At 38.0% G+C, this 19,229-nt stretch overlaps 1 protein-coding gene across 2 annotated transcripts in view; it reads right to left on the bottom strand.

Annotated features, from left to right (window-relative positions):
- TEX11 (testis expressed 11) overlaps nucleotides 1-19,229 on the bottom strand; it is a 358,129-nt gene that overhangs the window by 129,016 nt on the left and 209,884 nt on the right. The gene's annotated exons all lie outside the window — the stretch shown is intronic.

Raw genomic sequence — 19,229 nt, 5'->3', positions numbered from 1 at the left:
CTATAGAAAAGGAGAACTCCAAATAGCTCACAGAAATTCACTAAAAGTACGATGGGGAAATTTAAGAACAGCAGTTCAAATTGGGAGGGAATTTGCCTTCCCCATTACTGAGTGAGTACAAGGGCTTCATATAAATAGACTAAAGAAGTTGAAGCAGTCTAGCCCCCATGAATCCTCAAACTTGACCCACCAGAGCTCTCTTCTAAGGCTCCACAGTGAGGAGAAACTGATAAGAGTACAATCAAAATTGAATAGGACAGAGACAATAGAGATGAAAGAAAGAAAAGGTATAGACCAGTGCTGCCCAACAGCACTTCTGTGATGATGGAAATATTCTACATCTGTGCTATTTAATACAGTAACCACTAGCCACATGTGGCTATTTAGCATTTGAAATGTGACTAGTACAACTGAAGAACTAAATTTTTTGAATTTTAATTAATTTAAATTTAAACGTGCATAGCCGCATGTGGCTAGTGGCTATCATATTGAATAGTACAAGTCTACAACAAAAATGAAGTAGGCAGGGGGTGTAGAGCTAGAAAATCTCAAAAAGCAAGCTGCCTTATTTTAAAGCACTATAAAAACATAAACAAAAATCAAAACAACCACCACACACAGAAAAAGGAGCTTTGTGAAGTTAGTAACACTTTCCAAAACCCCACCTCACTGTAAAAGTTAAGAAAAACTAATTTCACATTAAAATGAGAAACAGTAAACTTTCAAGATAAATACCCCAAAAGTTGTTTTTAAAAAAATAAAGAGCAGAAAAATACCTCCACAGGAAATGAAAGCATGCAAGAAAAATGTGCCCACAAAACAGTTACAGTTTTTCTATCAAAACTGTAACTATTTCAAAATGAGCTAAAAGACATCAAGAAAAATGATACACGATATGAAAGAATAGCATAAAACAGAAAAACTCAGAAATGAGGTGCTAGAGCTCAGGAAAAAAGAACATAGAATTACCATATGATCCAACAAGTCTACTCCTAGGTATATACCCCAAAAAATTGAAAGCAGGGACTCAGATACTTGCACACCCTTATTCATAGCAACATTATTCACAATAGCCAAAAGGTGGAAGCAACCCAAGTGTCCATCAACAGATAAATGGATAAACAAAAAGTCGTATATAAATTCAATGGAATATTATTCAGTCTTAAAAAGGTAGGGAATTCTGACACATGCTATGACATGGATAAAAATTGAGGACATTATACTATATGGAATAAGCCAGTCACAAATAGACAAATTGCATAATTCTATTTCTATGAGGTACTTAAAGCAGTCAAAGTCACAGAGACAGAACATAGAATTGTGTTGCCAGGGGCTGAGGAATGCGGGGAGTGGGGAGTTATTGTTTAATGGGCACAGAGTTTCAGTTTTGTGTGATGAAAAGTTCTAGAAATGGGTAGTGGTGGTGGTTGCACAATACTGTGTACAGTGTGTACTTAATGCCAGTGAACTGTACACTTAAAAATGGTTAAGATGGTAAATTTTACCATAATCTTAAAAAATCAATTTTATTTCTATATGCTAGCAATGAACAACTGGAAATTAAAATTAACAGAGTAATACCATTTGCAACTTCATCAAAACATGAATTCTTTGGGATAAAGTTAACAAAATATGTGCAAGATTTTTATGCTGAAAAGTATAAGCTATTGATGAGAGAAATTAAAGACGACCTAAATAGAGAGCTACGCTGTGTTAATGGGTTAGAACACAGAAGTATTATGATGTTAACTGTTCTGAAAATGACCTATAGATTCAATGTAATCCCAGTAAAAACCCCACCAGGCACTTTTGGAGTAATTAACAGGCTGCTTTTACAACTCGTGTAAAAATATAAAGGACTTAGAGCTAAGCCAAAAGATTCTGAAAAAGAACAAAGTCAGGGACTTACACAGCTTGATTTTAAGACTTACTATAAAACTACAATGATCAAGAAAGTGAGGTATTAGCATAAGGACAGACACGTGGAAGCAACAGAACAGAGTACAGAAGCAGAGCCAAATACTTATGATCAATTACTGATTTTTGACCTAAGTACCAAGTAATTCAACTGGGTAAGAATAGTCTTTCAACACTGGGGCTAGAACAACATATCTATATGTGGAAAAATGAACCTTGATCTTTATCTTTTTCTTTCTCTCTGTCACACACACACACTCAAAATGGATCACAGGCCAAAACATAAAAGCTAAAAACTGTAAAATTTATAGAAGAAAGCATAGAAGAAAAAATTTGCCATCTCAGACAGGCAAAGATTTCTTAGGACACAATAAACATAAACCATAAAAGTACAATAAATTTGATTTTATTAAAAGAAATCCCACAACACACCTACTAAGATTCTTAAGGTAAGACAAAAGATACCACACATTGACAAAGATGTGGATGAACTGGAACTCTCATTCATTGCTGGCAGGAATGTAAAATGGCATAACTCCTTTGGACAACAGCTGGATGGCTTCTTATAAACTTAGAAATATACTTACCATATGACCCAGCAACTCTACTTCTAGATATTTCCACAAGAGAAATCAAAACAAATATCCATACAAAGACTTTTACCTTGAAAGTTCATAGTAGTTTCATTCATAATAGCCTCAAAGTGGGAACAATCAAAATGTCCATCAACAGATGAGTGACTCTCCAAAACATTATCTTGAATGAAAGCAGCCAGATCCCCACTCCCAGAAAAACCCTATATACTGTATGATTCCATTTATATGAAAATCTAGAAAATATAATCTAATCGATAGTAATAGAAAGCATATCAGTCATTGCCTGGGGCTGGGAGTAGAGATGGGGATTGACTGGGAAGGAGCACAAGGAAATCTTTTAGGGTAATGAAAGTATTCTATATATAGATTGGTGAACTGTGTCCACTGGGATATATATATATATGTCAAAATCATCTAGCAGTATATTTAAAATTAGTGTTTTAAATGTAAACTATACTTCAATAAATATGATGTTTAAAAGAAATTAATAATGATTTGTAAAGGTCTCTTTAGTTCTAAAATTCAATGATCTATGAACTTATAAACCTATAAAATCTTCTTTGACTATTATAGATTTTTATCATATTATCTGATATCTTAAGGCAATATGGTTGGAAAAGACCTCAAAGTTCTCTTAGTCAAAAATTCTTCTGATGCCTGACTCGTCTCTCTAACATTCACACCAAGTAGTCATTCAGTCTCTGCTTAAATACCTTGAGCCCATTTCAGTTTTTGGACAGGTCTAATTATTAGACAGAGTTTCCTTATAATTACCTGAAATCTCACTCCTTGTAGGTCTCACCTACGGAAACATGCATGGAATAAATCGAATTCTTTTCTCCCTGACAGCCATTCAAATATTAGGAGGGAGCTATCATGTTCTTCCTAAATTTTCCAAGTTTAACATCCATATTTCCTTTAACTATTCTTCAAATAAGATGGTTTTGGGTGTTCTCACCATCCTGAGTGCCTTCCCCCTGACACATTAGGGTTTGTCAACATCCTCCTTCAAGAGTGTTGCCCCCCAGTCCAACACAATACTTCAGGTATGCTGTAACCAGAGCAGAATACAGGGTGATGACCACTCTTCTATATATTATATTTCTATTGATGCTACTTAATTTCAATGAACGTTCTTAGCATTATTGGCTTATGTTGAGCTTACAGTCAACCAAAAAACCCAAATGTTCCACGTATGCTGCTATTAAGCCACATTTCATCTATTCTGTTCTTATACAGTTGGTTTTAGGGATCCAAGTATAAGGTGTTTTGTTGTTCCCTGTTGGTCTTCATCTTTTTAAAATGGGCTCATCATTTCAGCCTGTTGAGGTGCCTTCAGATCTGACTGTCTTATAACACATTACTTACTCAGTTTTAGGTCATATGTACATTCAATCAATATTCACAAAAGGTGAATATTGGTCATATGTACATTCAATCAATATTCACAAAAGGTCCTCATCTACATATTATTATTCTAAACTCATATGGTATATACCACACAATTTGATATTCAATTGCAAACTTCTTAATTTCTAACTATTTCATACGTGTAAATCTTGTTTTAACAAAAATATTTTAACCTTATCTATAGAAAGGATCATGTCTTCTACTTGTTCTATAGTACGAGGCATAGATTAGGTATTCAATAAATATTTGCTGACTTAAAAGCTAAATTAGAGTGTTTTTACACTATGGCTGTACCAAGAATGAGTCACAATTGACCTTCATCTCATGGTTATGTAAGGGCTAACTTTCTTTTACATCCATACAGATACATTTGTGGGAAAGGCTATACCAGCCAAAGCATCACAAAATCACTTCAAAATCATCAATGAGCTATTATAGTACAAACAGAGGCCACAGTGCCATCTAGTGAACATTACTAGTTTACTTCTGCTGATCACAAGCTCATTTTCACTCCTGTAATGTAAAGGCATGATTTTTAGAACTTCATACAGCAAATAGAACCAATATAAAACCAGCACATGAGTCACGGTTGTTTTCATTTTAAGTCATATAAATATTCTATTAAATAGTCTCATCTTAGGGCTGTTGTAGATCTTATGACCATACTGTGCTTTGAGATTATGCTTTAGTTCTATCAATCTATAGTAATACCAATGACATTCATGTACCTAAACTGCAGTTGCAAGCTGAGGATGGAATTTCTGTACTGAGTTAAAGAGTACCCCATTGTGTATTACTATTAACTTACAGACTATCACCAAAACAATCCATTACCTCTCTCTTAACAAAAATTAAACTTTATTATGATTTGCAGCAAATCCCATTATATCAAGTAGTGATAAATTGCTCCTATACTTGTAACCCAAGTTCATTTCCTCCATACTAAGTCTGTCCATGCAAACCTATGACTTTCACAAATGAAACACTTTAAATTCTTCAAAAATAATACAATAAAATTAGGTTATTGGGCTTAAGGTGCTATAAATTCCCCAAAGGCAGAGTTGATGTCTATGAAACTACGTAGTCTAATATTGCCTCATAAAATGTACTGGAACTCAAGAGGTGGGATACTCTGAGGTGGGATACTCAACAGATAATGGCAATTAAAATTTACATTTATACGAATTAGAAAATAAAGAAATTAGCTAAATTTAGCACTGTTATCTCAAAATGATGTCACCAAATGCATGAACTGATGAATCTGTAACATAATCTACTAAGAGTTCAGAGGAATATATTCTCCAAATTCTTTAACCCACCCAAATTAACTTCTCACCTATGATTCAATATTTCATGTTGAAAAGAAAGGAACTGAGCTAGAGAAAGGAATAACGGGGTGATTTTTTAAATAACATAATCTCATTCAGTTCTGGGAATCAAAGGCACTCACAGATCTTGATCACTTTTAATTTCCAATTATCCACAGTAGCAAGGATAGAAATAGCATGAACAAATGGAATTCCTGTATTAGGGAACCTGATTCACAGGTATTTATGGAATCTCCATGACTATTTTTTTAATGTAATGAGTGCTTACTATGCATTAGGCTCTATGCTAGACATCAGACAAAATAAAGATAAGACATGGTCCCATCTTCAAGGAGAAAGAGATTTAATAGGGAGCTAAGACAGGTATAAAAACAACTAGAATACAAGGAAGAACATAAGTACCAAGGTATAAATAGAAGTGTTACAAATTCTTAGAGGGAGACCAAGACACAGAAATCTCCTTAGACTGTCATTAGGATCTAAGCTTTCAAAAAGGAATTTCAAGAGGTAGGGATGCACGGAAGAGGTAATTTGCAATAGAGAAGAATGGATGAGGTTACAGAGGTAGAAAAGCATAGATCATGGTTAGGAAGCAGCAGGTACTCCAGGTGGGAACAAACATAGTACATGTGTAGAGGAAATAAAAGAGGATTATTTTATTTAAAGATTATGGAGGGGGGTACCTTCAAGATGGCAGAGGAGTACGATGTGGAGATCACCCTCCTCCTCACAAATACATCAAAAATACATCGACATGTGGAACAGCTCCCACAGAACACCTATTGAATGCTGGTAGAAGACCTCAGACTTCTCAAAAGGCAAGAAAATCCCCACATACCTGGGTACCGCAAAAGAAAAAAGAAATGACAAAGACAAAAGAATAGGGACAGGACCTGCACCTCTGGGAGGGAGCTGTGAAGGAGGAAAAGTTTCCACACACTAGGAAGCCCCCTCACTGGCGGAGATGGGGGATGGGTGGGGGGAAGCTTCAGAGCCACGGAGGAGAACACAGCAACAGGGGTGCAGAGGGCAAAGCAGAGAGATTCCTGCACAGGGCATCGGTGCCGACCAGCACTCAGCAGCCTGACAGGCTTGTCTGCTCACCCACCAGGGCTGGGTGGGGCGGGTGGGAGCTGGGAGGAAGGCTCAGGCTTTGGAGGTCAGACCCCAGGGAGAGGACTGCGGATGGCTGCGTGAACACAGCCTGAAGGGGGCTAGTGCGCCACAGCTAGCCGGGAGGGAATCTGGGAAAAACTCCAGTCCTGACTAAGGGACAAGAGACCATTGTTTCGGGGAGCACGAGGAGAAGGGATTCCTTCCTGGTCTGCCCACAGAAGGAAGAGCACCACCTAAATGAGCTCCAGGGACAGGAGCGAGCTGCAGCTATCAGCTCAGACACCAGACATGGGCATGAAACGCTAACACTGCTGCTGCAGCCACCAAGAAGCCTGTGTGCAAGCACAGGTCACTATCCACACCGCCCCCCAAGAGCCTGTGCAACCCACCACTGCCAGTGTCCCATAATCCGGGGACAACTTCCCAGGGAGAACACACGGCAGCCTTCAGGCTGTTGTAATGACACACTGGCCTCTGCTGCCACAGGCTCGCCCTGCATTCCAATTATAACTACTGTACCCTTCCCTCCCCCACCATAAGTGAGCCAGAGCCCCTTAATCCGCTGCTTTAACCCCGTCCTGTCCGGGTGGGAAGAGAAGCCTGAGGACAACTTACATGCAGAGGTGGGGCCAAAACCAAAGCTAAACTCAAGGAACTGTGTGAACAAAGAAGAAAAAGGGAAATTTCTCCATGCAGCATTGGGAACAGCAGATTAAATCCCCACAATCAACTTGAGGTACCTTGCATCTGTGGAACACCTGAAGAGACAACGAATCAACCCAAAACTGAGGCAGTAGACTTTGGGAGCAACTGTAGACTTGGGGTTTGCTGTCTGCAGCCGACGTGTTTCTGATTTTTACGTTTATGTTAGTACAGTTTTTAGCATTTCTCTTCATTGACAGATTTGTTTATTGGTTTGGTTGCTCCATTTGAAAAAAAATTTTATTTTAATAATTTTATTTTATTTTAAATTATTTTTTTCTTTCTTTTTTTCCCTCACTTTTCTTCTGAGCTGTGTGGCTGACAGGGTGTTGGTACTCTGGCCTGGTGTCAGGCCTGAGCCTCTGAGGTGGGAGAGCCGAGTTCAGGACACTGGACAACCAGAGACCTACCGGGCTCACATAATATCAATTGGTGAGAGCTCTCCCAGAGATCTCCGTCTCAATGCTAAGGCCCAGCTCCACCCAGCATCGAGGAAGCTCCAGTGCTGGATGCCCCATGCCAAACAACTAGCAAGACAGGAACACAACCCCACCCATTAGCAGACAGGCTGCTTAAAATCATACTAAGTTCACAGACAGCCCAAAACATACCACCGGATGCAGCCCTGCCCACTGGAAAGACAAGCGCTAGCCCCACCCAGCAGAACACAGGCACGAGTCCCCTCAGCAGGAAGCCTAGAGAAGCCACTGAACAAACCTTACCCACTAGAGGCAGACACCAAAAACAACAGGAACTACAAACCTTCAGCCTCCGAAAAGGAGACCCCAAACACAGTAAGTTAAACAAAATAAGATGACAGAGAAACACACAGCAGATGAAGAAGCAACGTAAAAACCCACCAGACCAAACAAATGAAGAGGAAATAGGCAGTCTACCTGAAGAAGAATTCAGAGCAATGATAGTAAAGTTGATCCAAGATCTTGGATATAGAATGGAGAAAATAAAAAATATGTTTAACAAGAACCTAAAAGAACCAAAGACCAAACAAACAGTGATGAACAACACAATAAATGAAATTTAAAATTCTCTAGAAGGAAGCAATACCAGAATAACTGAGGCAGAAGAACAGATAAGTGACCTGGAAGACAAAATACTGGAAATACCTACCACAAGCAGAACAAAGAAAAAAGAATGAAAAGAATTGAGGACAGTCTTAGAGACTTCTGGGACAACATTAAACGTACAAACATTCGAATAATACGGGTCCCAGAAGAAGAAGAGCAAAAGAAAGGGACTGAGAAGATATGTGAAAAGATTACAGTTGAAAACTTCCCTAACATGAGAAAGGAAATAGTCAACCAAGTTCTGGAAGTGCAGAAATCCCATACATGATAAATCCAAGGAGAAATACGCCAAGACACATATTAACCAAACTATCAAAAATTAAATACAAGGTAAAAATATTAAAAGCAGCAAGGGAAAAGCAACAAATAATATACAAAGGAATCCCCATAAGGTTAAAAGCTGATTTTTCAGCAGAAACTCTGCAAGCCAGAAGGGAGTGGCAGGACATATTTAAAGTGATGAGAGGGAAAAACCTACAACCAAGATTACTCTACCCAGCAATGATCTCATTCAGCTTTGACAGAGAAATTGAAACACTTACAGACAAAGCAAAAGTTAAGAGAATTCAGCACAACCAAACGACCTTTACAACAAATCTCAAAGGAACTTCTCTAGGCAGGAAACACAAGAGAAGGAAAAGGCCTACAAAAACAAACCCAAAACACTAAAGAAAATGGTAACAGGAACATACATATCAATAATTACCTTAAATGTAAATGGATCAAATACTCCAACCAAAACACACAGACTGGCTGAATGGATAAAAAACAAGGCCTGTATATATGCTGTGTACAAGAGACTTACTTCAGACCTAGGGACACATGCAGACTGAAAGTGAGGGGATGGAAAAAGATATTCCATGGAAATGGAAATCAAAAGAAAGCTGGAGTAGCAATTCTCATATCAGACAAAATAGACTTAAAAATAAAGACTATTAGAAGAGACAAAGAAGGACACTACATAATGATCAAGGGATCAATCCAAGAAGAAGATATAACAATTGTAAATATTTATGCATCCAACATAGGAGCACCTCAATACATAAGGCAAATGCTAGAAGCCAAAAAAGGGGAAATCGACAGTAACACAATAATCGTAGGGGACATTAACACCCCACTTTCACCAATGAATAGATCATCCAAAATGAAAAAAAGCTAAGGAAACACAAACGTTAAATGACACATTAAACAAAATGGACTTAGTTGATATTTATAGGACATTCCATCAAAAACAACAGAACAGACTTTCTTCTCAAGTGCTCATGGAACATTCTCCAGGATAGATCACATCTTGGGTCACAAATCAAGCCTTGGTAAATTTTTAAAAACTGAAATTGTATCAAGTATCTTTTCTGACCACAAAGCAATGAAACTAGATATCAATTACAGTAAAAATAAATCCGTAAAAAATACAAACACATGGAGGCTAAACATTACACTACTAAATAACCAAGAGATAACCGAAGAAATCAAAGAGGAAATCAAACAATACCTAGAAACAAATGACAATGAAAACACGACAACCCAAAACCTATGGGATGCAGCCAAAGCAGTTCTAAGAGGGAACTTTATAGCAATATAATCCTACCTCAAGAAACAAGAAGCATCTCAAGTAAACAACCTAACCTTACACCTAAAGCAATTACAGAAAGAAAAAAAAAACCCCAAAGTTAGCAGAAGGAAAGAAATCATAAAGATCCGATCAGAAAGAAATGAAAAAGAAATGAAGGACACTATAGCAAAGATCAATAAAACTAAAAGCTGGTTCTCTGAGAATATAAACAAAATTGATAAATCATTAGGCAGACTCATGAAGAAAAAAGGGATAAGACTCAAATCAATAGAATGACAAATGGAAAGGGAGAAGTAACAACTGATACTGTAGAAATACAAAGGATCATGAGAGATTACGACAAGCAAATATATGCCAATAAAATGGACAACCTGAAAGAAATGGACAAATTCTTAGAAATGCAGAACCTGCCGAGACTGAACCAGGAAGAAATAGAAAATATGAACAGACCAATCACAAGCACTGAAATTGAAACTGTGATTAAAAAATTCCAGCAAACAAAAGCCCAGGACCAGATGGCTTCACAGGTGGATTCTATCAAACATTTATAGAAGAGCTAACACGTATCCTTCTCAAACTCTACAAAACATAGCAGAGGGAGGAGCACTCCCAAATTCATTCTACGAGGCCACCATAACCCTGATATCAAAACCAGACAAAGATGTCACAAAAAAAGAAATCTTCAGACCAATGTCACTGATGAACATAGATGAAAATATCCTCAACAAAATACTAGGAAACAGAATCCAACAGCACATTAAAAGGATCATACACCATGATCAAGTGGGGTTTATCCGAGGAATGCAAAGATTCTTCAGTTAAACAGAAATCAATCAATGTGATACACCATATTAACAAAGTGAAAGACAAATCCATGTTAATCTCAACAGATGCAAAAAAGCTTTTGACAAAATTCTACACCCATTTATGATAAAAAACTCTCCAGAAAGCAGGCACAGAGGGAACCTACCTCAACATAATAAAGGCAGTATATGACAAACCCACAGCCAACATTGTTCTCAGTGGTGAAAAATTGAAACCATTTCCTCTAAAATCAGGAACAAGACAAGGATGCCCACTCTCACCACTATTATTCAACATAGTTTTGGAAGTTTTAGCCACAGCAATCAGAGAAGAAAAAGAAATTAAAGGAATCCAAATCGGAAAAGAAGAAGTAAAGCTGTCACTGTTTGCAGATGACATGATACTATACATAGAGAATTCTAAAGATGCGACCAGAAAACTACTAGAGCTAATCAATGAGTTTGGTAAAGTAGCAGGGTACACAATTAATGCACAGAAATCTCTTGCATTTCTATACTCTAAGGATGAAAAACCTGCAAGAGTAAATAAGGAGACACTCCCATTTGCCACTGCAACGAAAAGAATAAAATACCTAGGAACAAACTTACCTAAGGAGCAGGTATGCCTCCTTAGGCATACCTACCTGTATGCAGAAAATTATAAGACTGATGAAAGACATCAAAGATGATACAAACAAATGCAGAGATTATACCATGCTTCTGGATTGGAAGAATCAACATTGTGAAAATGACTCTACTACCCAAAGCAATCTACAGATTCAATGGAATCCCTATCAAACTACCAAGGGCATTTTTCACAGAACTAGAAGAAAAAATTTCACAATTTGTTGGAAACACAAAAGACCCCAAATAGCCAGAGCAATCCTGAGAAACAAAAACGGAGCTGGAGGAATCAGACTCCCAGACATCAGACTATACTACAAAGCTACAGTAATCAAGACAGTACGGTACTGGCAAAAAAACAGAAATATAGATCAACGGAACAGGATAGAAAGCCCAGGATAGGAAGCCCAGAGCCCACGCACATACGGTGCTTGGAAAACTGGACAGCCACTTGTAAAGAATGAAATTAGAACACTTCCTAACACCATACAAAAAATAAACACAATATGGATAAAGACCTAAGTAAGGCCAGACACTATAAAACTCTTGGAGGAAAACAAAGGAAGAACACTCTTTGACATAAATCACAGCAAGATCCTTTCTGACTCACCTCCTAGAGAAATGGAAATAAAAATAAAAATAAACAACTGTGACCTAATGAAACTTAAAAGCTTTTGCACCGCAAAGGAAACCATAAACAAGATGAAAAGACAACCCTCAGAATGGGAGAAAATATTTGCAAATGAGGCAACTGACAAAGGATTAATTTCCAAAATATACAAGCAGCTCATGTACCTCAATATCAAAAAAACGAACAACCCAATCCAAAAACGGACAGAAGACCTAAATAGACGTTTCTCCAAAGAAGATATACAGATTGTCAACAAACACATGAAAGGATGCTCAACATCACTAATCATTAGAGAAATGCAAATCAAAACTACAATGAGGTATCACCTCACACCGGTCAGAATGGCCACCATCAAAAAATCTACAAATAATAAATCCTGGAGAGGGTGTGGAGAAAAGGGAACACTCTTGCACTGCTGGTGGGAATGTGAATTGGTACAGCCACTATGGAGAACAGTATGGAGGTTCCTTAAAAAAACTACAAATACAACTACCATATGACCCAGCAATCCCACTACTGGGCATATACCCTGAGAAAACCATAATTCAAAAAGAGTCATGTACCAAAATGTTCATTGCAGCTCTATTTACAATAGCCCGGAGATGGAAACAACCTAAGTGTCCATCATCGGATGAATGGATAAAGAAGATGTGGCACATATATACAATGGAATATTACTCAGCCCTAAAAAGAAACGAAGTTGAGCTATTTGTAATGAGGTGGATGGACCTGGAGTCTGTCATACAGAGTGAAGTAAGTCCGAAAGAGAGAGACAGGTACCATATGCTAACACATATATATGGAATTTAAGAAAAAAAAATGTCATGAAGAACCTAGGGGTAAGACAGGAATAAAGACACAGACCTACTAGAGAATGGACCTGAGGATATGGGGAGGGGGAAGGGTAAGCTGTGACGAAGTGAGAGAGTGGCATGGACATATATACACTACCAAGTGTAAGATAGATAGCTAGTGGGAGGCAGCCGCATAGCACACGGAGATCAGCTCAGTGCTTTGTGACCACCTGGAGGGGTGGGATAGGGAGGGAGGGAGGGAGGGAGATGCAGGAGGGAGGAGATATGGGAACATATGTATATGTATAACTGATTCACTTTGTTATAAAGCAGAAACTAACACACCATTGTAAAGCAATTATACTCCAATAAAGATGTAAAAATAAATCAATAAACTAATGGGACCTAATGAAACTTAAAAGCTTTTGAAGAGCAACGGAAGCCATAAACAAGACGAAAGACAACCCTCAGAATGGGAGAAAATATTTGTAAATGAAGCAACTGATAAAGGATCCATCTCCAAAATTTACATGCAGGTCATGCAGCTCAGTATCAAAAAAACAAACAACTCAATCCAAAAATGGGAAGAAGACCTATATAGACATTTCTCCAAAGAAGATATATAGATTGCCAACAAACACATGAAAGAATGGTCAACATCACTAATCATTAGATAAATGCAAATCAAAAGTAGAGTTCAGTATCACCTCACAGCAGTCAGAATGGCCATCATCAAGAAGTCTACAAACAATAAATGCTGGAGAGGGTGTGGAGAAAAGGGAACACTCTTGCACTGTTGGTGCGAACGTAAATTGATACAGCCACTATGGAGAACAATATGGAGGGTCCTTGAAAAACTAAAGATAGAACCCTCATGCGACCCAGAAATCCCACTACTTGTCATATACCCTGAGAAACCATAATTCAAAAAGAGTCATGTGCTGCAATGTTCACTGCATCTCTATTTACAATATCCAGGACATGAAAGCCACCTACCTAAGTGTCCACTGACAGATGAATGGATAAAGAAGATGTGCCACATATATATAGTGGAATATTTCTCAGACATAAAAAGAAACGAAATTGAGTTATTTGTAGTGAGGTGGATGGACCTAAAGTCTGTCATACCGAGTGAAGTAAGTCAGAAAGAGAAAACAAATATCGTATATTAACGCATATATGGAATCTAAGAAAAAAAATGTCATGAAGAACCTAGGGGTAAGACAGGAATAAAGACACAGACCTACTAGAGAATGGACTTGAGGATATGGGGAGGGGGAAGGGTAAGCTGGGACAAAGCGAGAGAGTGGCATGGACATATATACACTACCAAATGTAAAATAGACAGCTAGTGGGAAGCAGCTGCATCGCACGGGGAGATCAGCTCAGTGCTTTGTGACCACCTAGAGGGGTGGGATAGGGAGTTTGGGTGGGAGACGCAAGAGGGAGGGCATATGGGGATATATGCATACATATAGCTGATTCACTTTGTTATACCGCAGAAACTAACACAACATTGTAAAGCAATTATACTAGAACAGATTTTTTTTAATTTTAAAAATAAAGATTATGGAGGACCTTAAGTCTAAGAAATCTGGTCTTTATTTACAGGGTGCCACTGAAAATTATTGAGCAAGATACAATAATCAGTTAGATTATTCCAGTAGTCTTAGAGGTAATGAGGGCTTGGACTAGGGTAGTGAGGTAAAGATGGAAGGGGAGACAGCTGGCAAAAATATTGCAGAGGTAGAATTGACCAGATGTGGCACACGACTGAATATAGGGGGAGAAGAAGGAATCCATGAATCTAAGATTTCAGTCTTAGATAGCTGTATATACCCAAAGACAGTAGAAAAGTGGATGTGGGCTATGAGAAACATCAGGGATAGAGATATAGATTTGCATATGGAGAGCTGAACCTAAGAAAACAGTTGATGAATTTCTGAGGGGATAGTGTACAACAGAAACAAAAGAAGGGAGCAGAGAATAAACTCAACAAATGTTTACTGAAAACTTACCATGTACCAAGCATGTTCATGAGTGTTGAGGATAAAATGGAGAATGAGATAAACAGTACCTGCCCTCATCCAACATTTATTTGGGAAAAGAGACTACCAATAACATAAATAAAAAAGGAACAGTCAGAGCAATAGGATTAAGAGAGTATGTCATAAACAGAAAACAAATTAACAATTACCAAAGAGGAAGGGAGGTGGGGGAGGGATAAATTAGGAGTCTGAGATTAGCAGATATAAACTACTATACATAGAACAGATAAAACAACAAGGTCCTACTGTACAACACAGAGAACTATATTCAATATCTTGTAATACACCATAATGGGAAAGAATATGATAAAGATATATACAGATATATCTGAATCACTTTGCTGTACACCAGAAACTAACAACACAACACTGTAAATCATCTATACTTCAATAAAAAAAAGCGAGTATGTCATTAGAAGCCAAAGAGAAAGATTCTGGAAGGAAAAAGTAGTATTATATTCTCTCATGCTAGAGAGACCAGAGGACAAAATGGACTGAGGGAAAAAATCATTAGACTTTATCATTAAAAGGTCACTAGCGGGGCTTCCCTGGTGGTACAGTGGTCAAGAATCCGCCTGCCAATGCAGGGGACACGGGTTCGAGCCCTAGTCCAGGAAGATCCCACATGCCGTGGAGCAACTAAGCCCGAGCGCCACAACTACTGACCCTGCGCTCTAGAGCCCGTTAGCCACAACTACTGAAGCACACATGCCTAGAGCCCATGCTCCACAACAAGAGAAGCCACCGCAATGAGAAGCCCGCGCACCGCAATGAAGAGTAGCCCCTGCTCGCCGAAACTAGAGAAAGCCGGTGCCCAGCAACAAAGACCCAATGCAGCCAAAAATAAATACATTTATTTAAAAAAAAGGTCACTAGTGATATTCAAAAGAGCAGTTTATAGAATCAGATGCAAAAATCATGAAAAGGGAAGTAGGTGGTGAGGCCAAAAACCTTAGAGTCATTCTTGTCTCTTTTTTTCTCTCTTATCCTACATCTGGTTTGTCAGAGAATTCTGTCAGCTTTATTTTCATATACTATACAGAATCTGACCACTTCTCAACATCCATACTTCCTTCATCCTGGTTCATGCCACCATCATCTCTTGCCTAGATTATTTCAGTGGCCTCCTAACTGGTCTCCCTGCTTCCACCCTTGCATCCAGCTCAGTCTATTCAACACAGTGGCCGAGTGATTTTATTAAAATGCAAGTCAGATCTTGACACTCTTGTGCCCCCAAACCCTCCCACTGGCTCCCCATCTCACTTAGACTTAATGACACAAATCTTTACAATGAACTACAATGTCTTTCTTACATGATCTGTTTCCCCACTACTTCCTTGATCACATTTCCTGTTTTCCCTAATATTCCCTCTGCTCCAGCCACACTAGTCTCTTTGCTGTTCCTCAAACACCACATATATGCTCCTACCCCACACACCAGAGCCTTTGCATTTGCTGCTCCCTCTGTCTGGAATGCTCTTTTTAAAGGTATCCTCATAGCCATATCCCTCATTTCCTCAGGTCTCTACTAAAAAACTACCTTCTCACTGAGGCACCCTCTGGCCACCTTGCCTAGAATTCCAACCCTTCATTCCTCCTCTAAAACATTTAATAGTACCCTTTCCTACTTAGTTTTCTCTTTAGCACTCATCACTATCTAATATAACAGGGTCAGAAAACTATGGCCTTTGGGCTCCATCCAGCCTACCATCTATGAAGCTAAGTTTTACTTTTTTAAAAGGCTAAAAAAAATCAAAAAAAGAATACTTTATGACACAAAAAATTATATGAAATTCAAATTTCAGTGTTCCTAAATATAAAGTTTTGTTGGAACAAAGCCATGCCAATTTGTTTACATATGGTCTACGCCTACTTTCATGGTACAACAGCAGAGTTGAGTAGCTGCAAGAGAGACTGTATGGCCTAGAAAACCTAAAATATTTACTATGTGGTTCTGTATAGAAAATTTACTGACCTCTCTATTATACCATAATATTTATCTTTTTATTGTCTGTGCCTCCTAGTAGAATATAAACTCTGTGGGGGTAGGGGGTTTTGTCTATTTGCCTAGGACAGTATTTAACATATAGTAGACAGTTAATAAATATTTTTTGAATGAATGAATACTAAAAAAATATAGGCAGTAATTTTAGGTTATAAAGTTTGGTGATGAAAGGAAGGACAAACTATAATTTGGGGAGGATGACAAGGTTGAAGAAAGGTTTTTGAATAAAGAAGGCCTAAAAATAATTGTAGTGACAGGGGAAAGAAACAGTAGAGAGAGAAAGATAAAAGAGTTAGGGTTGAGATTTGTAGGGAAGGTCCCCTGAGAAAGTAACTTCTTTCTCAGAGATAAGGGAGAAGAAAGAATGGATAAAGAGAGAAGGTGATGAAGTTCATGTCAGTGGCTACAAGCCCAGGAAATTAGAAGATAAGGTTTTCTGCTAAAAGGAAGGATAAGGCATAGGGGCTTAGGGATAAAAAAAATGTTTTGGAATCACCAAGGATTGGTGAGGAGTATGACAGAAAGTCAACAAGAGTCAGTTTTACTTAGTGCGTATATGAAAATTATGAAATTTTAGCAGATGCAATAGATATGGTTTCACAAAATTTCTGAACAGTACTCAAGATCAAGGGAAGGAGTGAAAAAAGCAGACAATAAAAATTAACAAGACTAGGTGGCAATAGCAAAATAGTAAAATATGATGAACTGCGTAACTGTTTCACCTTTCTTCATCTGTCTTAGTGCACAGTAGAGTATTCCTTACATATGGAGGTATCAAATCAATTTTTGCTAAGTTTAAGACAGGAAGGATGAAATGGAGAAATATACTAACAGTAATCAACAAGGCAATCTGGCCTTAAATGACATAATCACAAACTGAGTATACATATTAGGACCTGCCTGGTTTCCTGCTCTCTTCTTCTTCCCCTCCTTACTACTAATACCATTTGAACTCCCAATTATAGGTTCAGTCCTACACTAGGCTCTAGGACCAAACTTGACATTAGTTAGAGGAAATTTAAGAAGCAGTGCTTCAAGTCTTAGAAGACTGTATCATCTATTCACTTTGTATTCTTTTTCCGGTAACTGCATCCCAGTCTGGCTCCCTATGCCTGAGCTCCACTCTTAAAAAGAGCCTCATGTTCCTTTCACTTTAGGTTTGGAGCTCGACCTTGCTCTTTCTAGTCTATCTACACATACCCCCAGTGATGCAAAGATTTGAGTCCTGCATCTGAGTCCAAATCTCTATGATTGAAGACCTGTTCCCTGCTGATATGCTTATGTGATGCCAACTACCTATGTGCCTAACTTATGGAATCTTTCCAACACTTAAATTTCCCCCATTGCCATAATCTGATCTGCCCATTAGGATACCCTGATGCCAGCTGCTTGGCTGAGTCAAAGGCAACTTGTTCATCTCTGTAACTTCAGAAACTATCACAGTATCTCATACTATGTTCTTTCTATCTTGACTAGGTGATTAGATATCCTTCCTCTTGGCCTGCAGATGTATCCATCACCCCAGTTGGCATGTCTAGCTCCAGGTCCAGGTCCTTCCCAATCTGCCAGGTTAATATAAATCATAGAGTTACAAAAGCCTTGTGATTACCTTCTTTACAGGTCTTTAAGTAAGCAGTAGGAAACTACCTTTCTGAATAGGTAACAGTATTCTGAGCAGAAATATAATGAATTAAGTAACAAAATCTATGTGACATCTTCTTTTCAGGTCTTTAAGTAAACAGTAGTCAACCATCTTTCTGAAACACTTAAATGCTGGGCTGTGTAGAAATACGATGAATTAAGTAACCTTTCAACTTCTCTTTCAGGACCGTGAATTTATAACAAACTAAATGGTAAATATTCTTTTGAAAGAAAATCTGAAGTATTTATTAAGGTAAACAACCCTTCAAAGTAAACAAATCTTCAAAGAAAATGTCTAAAATTACAACCCTTAACCACATATTTCCCCCTAAATTTGTTATTAAAACTTAAAAAGCAACAAAAACCTTCATATTTTACCTGGATCCATACCTGTACTTCTTGTTTTTTCTCTTACCACAAGACAATACGCCCCACCCCATTATGTGCATACTATATGATAACCAAAGGAAGAAATGTCCCAAATGCTTTGGGGAGTATGAATGGCTCTATGCTCAAGCAAGTTTTATCCCTTTTACCTTCCAGAATTTTGTTCTGATAAGAAATCAAATGCTGAACATTTTTTTAGATTGGTTGGAAAGGCAAAAGATAACCCAGAAAGTAAAAGAACAAATTTCATCCAAGTGTTTGCTCTCACTGAATGCTTGACCCAAAAAAATGTGTAACTTAAAATTTATTCTGCTTCAAAGGACAATACTGCAGATGGTTAGCAGCAGATAACTTTGTTCATGAATTGCAATGATATATTACCTTTCAGAACAGGGTGTTAAAAATAAACAGTAAGTAATGGAATTAAGAGTCTCCAAATTTTCTCTCCTTTTGGGAAGTTCCATTCATTAATGTTTATAGTGTGCAAGTCAGGAAAATATCAATTTGACTTTGTTCTGTATGAAGTAACTCTCAGACATCCTAACCTAATAGCCAAGAAGTCACACCAC

The sequence above is a fragment of the Delphinapterus leucas genome, chromosome X (assembly GCF_059928025.1).
Source record: "Delphinapterus leucas isolate spDelLeu-1000000601 "Yukka" chromosome X, BTC_Dleu_Yukka2, whole genome shotgun sequence".
In the NCBI taxonomy this organism is placed as follows: Eukaryota; Metazoa; Chordata; class Mammalia; order Artiodactyla; family Monodontidae; genus Delphinapterus; species Delphinapterus leucas.
This window is presented reverse-complemented; position numbering and strand designations above follow the sequence as displayed.